Source organism: Macrobrachium nipponense, chromosome 9 (genome assembly GCF_015104395.2).
Source record: "Macrobrachium nipponense isolate FS-2020 chromosome 9, ASM1510439v2, whole genome shotgun sequence".
NCBI classification, from domain to species: domain Eukaryota; kingdom Metazoa; phylum Arthropoda; class Malacostraca; order Decapoda; family Palaemonidae; genus Macrobrachium; species Macrobrachium nipponense.
Genome location: NC_061110.1, coordinates 45,214,707 through 45,221,131, shown reverse-complemented (window position 1 = coordinate 45,221,131; position 6,425 = coordinate 45,214,707). Strand labels below are relative to the sequence as shown.

General features: G+C 43.1%; 1 protein-coding gene across 3 annotated transcripts in view; it reads right to left on the bottom strand.

The window, feature by feature from the left end:
• LOC135218382 (uncharacterized) overlaps window positions 1-6,425 on the bottom strand; it is a 230,388-nt gene that overhangs the window by 153,881 nt on the left and 70,082 nt on the right. The window lies entirely within an intron of this gene.

Genomic DNA, 6,425 nt, shown 5'->3' with positions numbered 1-6,425 from the left:
TAATAACTCAGAGGAGGCATCAAGTATGTTTAAGCAATGAAGGGATTCATACAGCAGTACAAATTTATTGTATATGAATGTTCTATAACTAGCATACTAGAATTTGAAGTACCTAACATTTAGAAAAAAACATTTGTTAACTTCAAAATCTTGGAAGAAATTCCATTTTTTTCTACCAAATTCTAAAGACAAAATAACTTTCAGCTGGCACATTCTGATTTTTATTTTACATTGAAGTGCCTAAAAAGTAAATATGAATTTGAATGCTCGTTTGAATCTCAAAATCTGTTATTTTATTTAAGGCCATACAATATCATGTCACAAAACTCTTACCATGAAAGAATATTTATAAATTTTATTGAAAAATTTAGAATACAGAGCAATGACCAAAAAAACCTAATTTTTACAAGTAAATGTATTTTTCCTAACTGTACAAACCTGAGGTCCTTTGTATGTAATAAGAATAGGCTTATGGCGAAGGTGGAACAAAGCCATTAGCTCTTGAACCAGGTGATTACGAAGTAACTACCATCTGGTAGATGGGGAGACCTGCCTGCCCGGATGTAAACCTTCCACTTTGCCTTTCAGCCCAGGTTTCAGATTGATGAGTACCACTAGGTGGGTATTAGTGTGAGGGACCTCAGATTTGTATACTCAGGAAAAATATAACCTGTTTTTAAAAACTGTGATTTGTTCCTACACAATATACAAACACTCAGTCCCTTACAATAGGAAGACTCACTGGTTGGAGGGAGAAATCTGGGTGAGTCTCTTGAACTGACTGGAGTTCAACACACCTGGGTGCTACCCCTGGTTGAAAGAGCAAGGAGTACCCCTACTATGACAATTTGATCAAAGTATAAGACCTGTAGGATCAAGAGTCAGACTTCTGTGCCTTTTCGAATGGGTGAGGAATCATAACATACAAAAACGGCTGGTTAGAGTATTAAGAGTTGGAGGCATTAAAGCAAAGATCCGGGAAGGGTTTGCCTTATTGCCAGTCCCCTTCCCTTGCAAGAGGAAGGAGCGAGATTGCTTCTATGATTCTAACAATATGCTTACCACATCACATGTCAGTCCAGCAAGTGTGGGTTCAAGTCCTATTCTCAGCCCGAAGGCAGAGAAGTAGAAGAACAAGGGAGGAGAAGGAGGAGGAGAGGCCAGACACTCTTGAATCTTTCTCACCCTAGAACTGCATATCTTAAAAAGATGCAACCTGTCCTCTGCAAGAAGCCGAGTGAAAACAAAAAAAAACTTGTTGAGCAGCCACAACAGGTCCAAGGACAAAAGATTCCAAGGACTTTTGGCAAAAACCTGAAGGTAGAAAGAAATAAATGTGGTCCTAATTAGACATCTATCTTCCAGGCCGACATATTCTTCAGAATGTGAGGAAAGGACCATGTAAGTCACTGATACTGTGCACTCTTGGGGAGAGCATACGGTGACACCGTTGCTGGCGGCAGAGAAGCAGAGAACCTCCTCCTGATCTCCTCGCAAAATTAGAAGACGTGTCCTTAGACACTTCTCCCTTGGCAAGTCAGTACCAGAGCAAGTTTATTGACATCCATGTCAAGGATGTCTAGCCTTACGAAAGTATATCAAACATGCTAATATGACAAAGAATAATTCATCTGGGTCATCGATTACAAAGGCCAAGGCATAGGGGATCATGAAGGACTCGAACCTGGCAACAGATGCTGAATGATTCGGAGTTCATACATATCTGTGATGGAGTCGAGTCATCAATACCCACCTTTTAAAGGGAGATATTAACAGAGATCTGTGCATATCATCTATCCTCTTTACCAATGCTGGAGAGAGACCAGATGCAGTCCTGAGAAACAAATCTGTCTGATGATTCTTCCAAAGGCATTGTGATGGGCTGAATGTGGAGTATATATATTAATTTATTAAATATATATTATTTTTTATGCTGTGTTACTTATGAATGTATATAGAAAGTTATTTTTTTTAGTTTACTGAGTATGACAGGGTAGAGTGATGTGCTCCCCATTTACCTGAACCATGGTAGAGCTGTTTAAAAAAAAAAGGAAGAGATAAAGCACTTGATAAAGGATATAGGATGAAGAAACAGAAAACTGCCAGTCTGAAGAACCAAGGGCTCTTGGTGGATATATAAAGTTGATGGGCTCTTGGCTCAGTTGGAAGCCTTAAGTATAGGGAGACAGAAACAAAAAGAAAAGAGTAAGACTGGTTAAGGTGAATCAAGAAAGTGAAAGAGGCTTAATTGAGAGGTTGATTTTGACAGCAAAAAAAACTATGCAAAAAAAAAAACTATGAAGTAAAGAATGTAACTATTGTTCTCTGATTCATTGACAACAAGGTTTAATTAAGAAGTTGATGTTAACAGAGAAAAATGTTATTGTCATGATACAATAAAGTTTTATGCATACTTACCTGGCAGATATATACTTAGCTATAGACTTCGTCGTCCCCGATAGAAATTCGAATTTCGCGGCACACTCTACAGGTAGGTCAGGTGATCTACCGCCCCGCCGCTGGTGGCGGGAATAGGAATCATTCCCGTTTTCTAAGACAGATTTTCTCTTCCACCTGTCTCCTGAGGGGAGGTCGGGTGGGCCATACACCGTATATATCTGCCAGGTAAGTATGCATAAAACTTTATTGTATCATGACAATAACATTTTTATGCATTCAACTTACCTGTCAGATATATACTTAGCTGATTGGCACCTTTGGCGGAGGGTAAGAGACAGCTAATCTACTGAAATAGACAGGAAACAACATATGTTGTAGGTAATAAAATTAAAAACCTTGATTCCTACCTGTGTTAGCGAAAGATTTCATGGCTACTGCCTAGGAGCCCGTATCGCTTCAAGAGCCTCAGCGAGGTAGTGACCTCATGCTAAGAGTTCTTGATGGTCTGTTACAGGGGTCTTACCCACTTACGCTTCAGAACCTTAGGATCTTTGTCAATGGGGTCCTATCCACTTACATGACAAAACACCTTGCCTATTGGCATGATCATAGAGCACGACACTAATCCCGATCACCTGATCCTCATTGGGGTTAGTGCTAAGATTGAAAGGAGTCATCCCCGAACATCCTTTCAAGCAACCCACAACTCAACAACAATATTAAAACTAATTATTAAAAATATTAAAAACAAATTTAAGGATCAGCGTCTGCTCCATTTCCCAGCATAGTATCCGCTGATACATAAGGTCCAAGAGCGAAACATTTATCGTATGTTATTCTAACATCCTTTAAATAGTGGGATGCAAATACTGAATTGCACCTCCAATAAGTTGCTGCTAAATGTTTCTCATGGACATATTCTTCGTAAAAGAAAGGGAAGTTGCCACAGCCCGGACTTCGTGAGCTTTCACTCTCAGCAGCTTTAAAGAGTTCTCTTGGCAATTCCTATGAGCTTCGGTAATTACATTTCTGACAAAGAATGCCAGTGCGTTCTTTGACATAGGTCTCTTGGGGTTTCTTACGAACACCAAAGACCCTTGTCGACCATCCCTGAAGCTTGTGTCTTCTTTTCTAAATAAAATTTTAAGGTCTGACTGGGCAAAGGGACCGATCCAACTCTCTTCCTACCAGAGAAGAGAGTCCCTTGACTTCGAAACTTCTAGGCCAAGGTTTAGAAGGGTTCTCATTCTTTGCTAGGAAAAGATCCTGGAAAGAAATGACAGCCGAGTCTTTTCTAAATCCCACCGAGAGTCCAAAGCATGCAATTCACTGATCCTCTTAGCAGTTGCGAGAGCCAACAGGAATATGCATTTGCTAGTAAGATCTCTGAATGAGATTTTATCTATAGGTTCGAACCTGTCCGACATCAAGAACTTTAGGACAACGTCCAGGTTCCAACTCGGGGGAATCGACGATCTCAATTTCGTAGTCTCGAAAGACCTGATGAGATCATGAAGATCCTTATTATTCTCGAGATTCAGCCCTCTGTTTCTAAAAACGGCTGAGAGCATGCTCCTATATCCCTTGATAGTTGATACGGCCAATTTGGATTCTTCTCTTAAGAAGAGGAGAAAATCCGCGATTTCGGTTACAGAGGTATTGGAAGAGGACAGCTTCTTCGACCTACACCATCTACGGAAAACTTCCCACTTCGATTGGTAGACCCGCAGGGTAGAGGCTCTGCGGGCTCTAGCAATTGAAGTTGCCACTTTCTTTGAAAAGCCTCTCGCTCTGACCAGTCTTTCGATAGTCGAAAGGCAGTCAGGGAGAGACTTTGGATGTTTTTGTGGAACCTCTCGAAGTGGGGTTGTCTGAGCAGATCTGTCCTGTTCTGGTAGAGATCTGGGGGAAGTCCACCGTCCATTCCAGTACCTCTGTGAACCAGATTCGGGAAGGCCAAAAGGGAGCAATTAGAGTCATTCTCATTCCCTCCGATGCCACAAATTTCCTTACTACTTCCCCCAGCAATTTGAATGGGGGAAAGGCGTATGCATCTATGCCTGACCAATCCATGAGGAAGGCATCGATCGCTGTGGCTCTGGGATCTTCTTCTAGCGAGCAGAAGTTGTCTATTTTCCTGGAGAGGAACGTGGCAAACAGGTCGATCTGGGGTCTCCCCCAGAGTGACCATATTTGTCTGCAGACTCCTGAGTGGAGCATCCACTGTCGGGAGAACCTGGTTCTTTCTGCTCAACCTGTCTGCCTTAGGTTTTTTACTCCTTGGACAAACCTTGTACGCAGAATAATGCCCCGTTCCTCTGTCCAGGTTAATAGAGCTCTCGCTATTTCGTTCAGAGAGAAAGAGTGAGTGCCCCCTTGATTCCGGATGTAAGCCAGAGCTGTGGTGTTGTCGGAATTGACTTGAACTACCACCCCTCTGACTTCCGCTTCGAAGTATTCCAGGGCTAGATGAATTGCCAGGAGTTCCTTCGCATTGATGTGCAGAGTAGTTTGTTGTCTGGTCCAAATACCTGCTACTTCCTTTGGACGCCCAGTGTTTGCTCACCCCAACCTGTTTCCGAGGCATCGGAAAACAACACTCGGTGAGGGTTCCGAATCAAGAGGGACACCCCTTCGTTCCTTGTTAATGGGGTTAACCACCACTTTAGGTCGGATTTTATCCCCTGTTGGATGGGAAAAACGTCTGACAAGTCTCCTGTCTTTTGACTCCACATCCTCTTTAGATAAAATTGCAGAGGTCTGAGATTTAATCTTCCCAGGGAAATGAACTGCTCTAACGAGGAAAGGGTGCCCAGCAGACTGAGCCATTCCCTCGCCGAGGTCCGTTCTTTCCCTAAGAAGTTCGAGATCTTTTCTAAGCCTCGAGTAATTCTGTCTTGAGATGGAAACGCCCGAAAACCCCGAGAATCCATCTGTATCCCCAGATAGACTATGTTCTGTCTGGGGATCAATTGTGATTTCTCGAGGTTCACGAGCAGTCCCAGAGATTTTGTCAAGTTCAAAGTCTTCTCCAAGTCCTTCAACCACTGAATTTCCGATTTTGCTCTTATTAGCCAATCGTCCAGATAAAGGGATATATTTATCCCCTCTAGATGTAGCCATCTCGCAACATTAGCCTCGTGAACACTTGAGGGGCCGTTGAAAGGCCGAAGCATAGGGCTCTGAATTGGTATACTTTCCCCTGCATCATGAATCGGAGATATTTCTTCGATGATGGATGCAGGGGGACATGAAAGTATGCATCTTGTAGATCTAAGGAGACCATCCAATCTCCTGGACGAAGAGCCGCAAGAACTGATTTTGATGTTTCCATAGAGAACTTTGTGTTCTCCACAAATCGGTTCAATGCGCTCATATCCAGGACCGGTCTCCACCCTCCCGAGGATTTCGGAACCAGAAAAAGACGGTTGTAGAATCCTCGGGAATGCGGATCCCGAACCACTTCGATGGCCTCCTTTTGCAACATCTGTTCTACCAGTTGCAATAATGCTTCTTTCTTGGCAGGGTCCCTGTATTGGGCTGACAGTTCCCTCGGGTTCGTAGTCAAGGGAGGTCTGTCTCGAAAGGGGATCATATATCCCTTTGTTACCACGGAAAGGGACCAAATTTCTGCCTGTCTCCGAGCCCATTCTTCGGAAAATTTCCGAAGTCTGGCTCCTACCGGTGCTTGAAGGACTGTTGTCTCATTTCGCTCTCCTGATAGGTCTGAAGGAAGACCTACCTCTCTTCTGCACTCCTCTCTTAAAAGAGGGTCTGGCCGAGGTACTCCCTCGAAAGGGCTGTTGAGGAGCCCGAGTCTCTCTCTTAATAGGACCCGAAGTCCTCGATTTCTTTGCAGATTGGGCCAAGAGATCTTGTGTGGCCTTTTCTGTCAAAGAATGAGAAATATCTTTTACTAGATTTGAAGGAAAACAATTGGTCCGACAGAGGAGCATACAGAAGAGATGACCTCTGAGTAGGAGTAACTGCTTTCGTCAGAAAAGAGCTAAATAAGACTCTCTTCT